The 2,500-nt window shown below is 59.8% G+C and overlaps 1 pseudogene; it reads left to right on the forward strand.

Annotated features, from left to right (window-relative positions):
- LOC126197799 (large subunit ribosomal RNA) overlaps nt 1–2,500 on the forward strand; it is a 7,764-nt pseudogene that overhangs the window by 2,230 nt on the left and 3,034 nt on the right.

Genomic DNA, 2,500 nt, shown 5'->3' on the forward strand with positions numbered 1-2,500 from the left:
GAGGGCCACGTGGAGGTGTCGCGCCGGTTCGTACCCATATCCGCAGCAGGTCTCCAAGGTGAAGAGCCTCTAGTCGATAGAATAATGTAGGTAAGGGAAGTCGGCAAATTGGATCCGTAACTTCGGGATAAGGATTGGCTCTGAGGATCGGGGCGTGTCGGGCTTGGTCGGGAAGTGGGTCAGCGCTAACGTGCCGGGCCTGGGCGAGGTGAGTGCCGTAGGGGTGCCGGTAAGTGCGGGAGTTTAGCGCGGGTGTGGTCTGCTCTCGCCGTTGGTCGGCCTCGTGCTGGCCGGCGGTGCAGGATGCGCGCGCCTGTGCGGCGTTCGCGCCCCGGTGCTTCAACCTGCGTGCAGGATCCGAGCTCGGTCCCGTGCCTTGGCCTCCCACGGATCTTCCTTGCTGCGAGGCCGCGTCCGCCTTAGCGTGCTCCTCCGGGGGCGCGCGGGTGCGCGGATTCTCTTCGGCCGCCATTCAACGATCAACTCAGAACTGGCACGGACTGGGGGAATCCGACTGTCTAATTAAAACAAAGCATTGCGATGGCCCTAGCGGGTGTTGACGCAATGTGATTTCTGCCCAGTGCTCTGAATGTCAACGTGAAGAAATTCAAGCAAGCGCGGGTAAACGGCGGGAGTAACTATGACTCTCTTAAGCTCACATGATGCGTCATATATGGACCCTCTCAATCCACTCCTCAGCATCCTAGCGATGTCGAGTGGATGATGGTTCGCTTAGCCTCTCAGTGGGAAATCCTAGCTCTGGCCTTCACGTGGCGGGAGTCGTGAGGGGAGCCGAGAGTTGGCACAGTACTCTGTGTCTCCTCAGAGCTCTCCAACCGACAGAGCAGGGTGATTCTTCGGGGCTTCGGGGTTGCCTGCCCCCCTGCCCCTTGTTTCAGCTGGCCCCATAACAAGAAATGTATCAGGTAGCGGTCCTCCCACTGGAGGCGCCGCGCCAGTTGTTGGGCCACCATCTGACGCCGCCAGTCCGGTTCGAGTAGCCTTGCCTGCATTCCAGTGCCCCGAGTGCCATCGGAGCTTCAGCACCAAGAGTGGTCTTGGTGTCCACCGCCGCAGGGCTCATCCCAGTGCAGCGAATGCAGAGGTCAACATCCAGAGGACGAAGGCCAGGTGGTCCAGTGAGGAACTGTTACGCCTGGCCCACGCAGAGGCAGTGCTGACACTCAGGGGCACCCGGTTCCTGAACCAGGAATTAGTGAAGTCCTTCCCGCACCGCTCGCTTGAATCCATCAAGTGCCAGCGCCGTGCGGGAGCTTACAGGAACCAGGTTGCCGAGTTCGTTACTGCACTCTCTACTTCTGCGGATCGTCCTCGCACCTCTGATGATGCTGCACCACCTGCTGTGACATCCCCAGTTTCCTTGACTCCACCGTCGGTAGAAGACCCTGTCGACCAGGCTATCTGGTCGGCCTTAGCAGCCTTGCCGTCGTCGGGCTCAAGGTTTCGCTCAGTTGACGACATCTTGGCGCTGGGACACACTGCATCTAGGCATGTCATCATGGGCATGCTGCCACCTGTACTAGATGCTATAGGCAGCAAGGAGGCGCCGCAAAATCCTGTCGCCTCCAAGCAGACGTCCCAGCCCCCTGAGCGAAAACGAGCTCGGCGTAGGTGGGAGTACTTTGTCTGCCAGCGTGCGTTCTCCAAAAACGCGGGACGGTGCATTAATGGCATTCTAGACGGCACACTGCTCCACCAACCACCTACTATTCCGGGTTTGGTGGAGTTTTGGGAAGATCTTTTCACCCGGCGCCCATCAGGCCGGGTTGACCGTCTGGATTGCCGGCTGTTACCGTCCCGCGCCGAGGTGCCCTTTCGACAGCTGTGGGCACCCATCACGCTGGAGGACATTGCTGCAGCTCTCCCACCTCGTCGCTCCGCCGCGGGACCAGACGGGCTTACACCTGCCCAACTCCGTCGTCTTCCCCGTGAGGTCCTTCTGAAGGTGTTAAACGTTTTCCTTTTGACCCGCCGTCTCCCATCCCGACTCCTCCAGGCCCGTACCTCCCTGCTGCCCAAAAAGGCCGCCCCAGCATCCCCCTCTGACTTCCGCCCGATCACAGTCTGCTCAGTCCTCGCCAGGGTCTTCCACAAGATCCTGGCGGGTCGGCTGATGCGGACCTGTGTGTTGGACGGGCGTCAGCGGGCCTTCCTTCCTCAGGATGGGATGCTGCACAATTCATTCCTGTTGGACCTGGCGATGACTCAGGCCAGGGTGAACTGTAACTCCCTTTATGTCGCATCCCTGGATGTGTCCAAGGCATTCGACTCTCTGGACCATGGTGCCCTCAGGCCTGCCCTGAGGGCTCATGGTCTACCGGACGAGTTCATTGGATACATCCTGGGATGCTATGAGGATGGAGCGACGGTGATCTCTGGTTCGGGAAAGTCTAAGGGTCCAGTGCGGCCTACAAGGGGCGTTCGGCAGGGCGACCCTCTTTCCCCTATCCTGTTTAACCTTTCGCTGGACCTTATGCTT

Source organism: Schistocerca nitens, chromosome 7 (assembly GCF_023898315.1).
Source record: "Schistocerca nitens isolate TAMUIC-IGC-003100 chromosome 7, iqSchNite1.1, whole genome shotgun sequence".
Taxonomy (NCBI): domain Eukaryota; kingdom Metazoa; phylum Arthropoda; class Insecta; order Orthoptera; family Acrididae; genus Schistocerca; species Schistocerca nitens.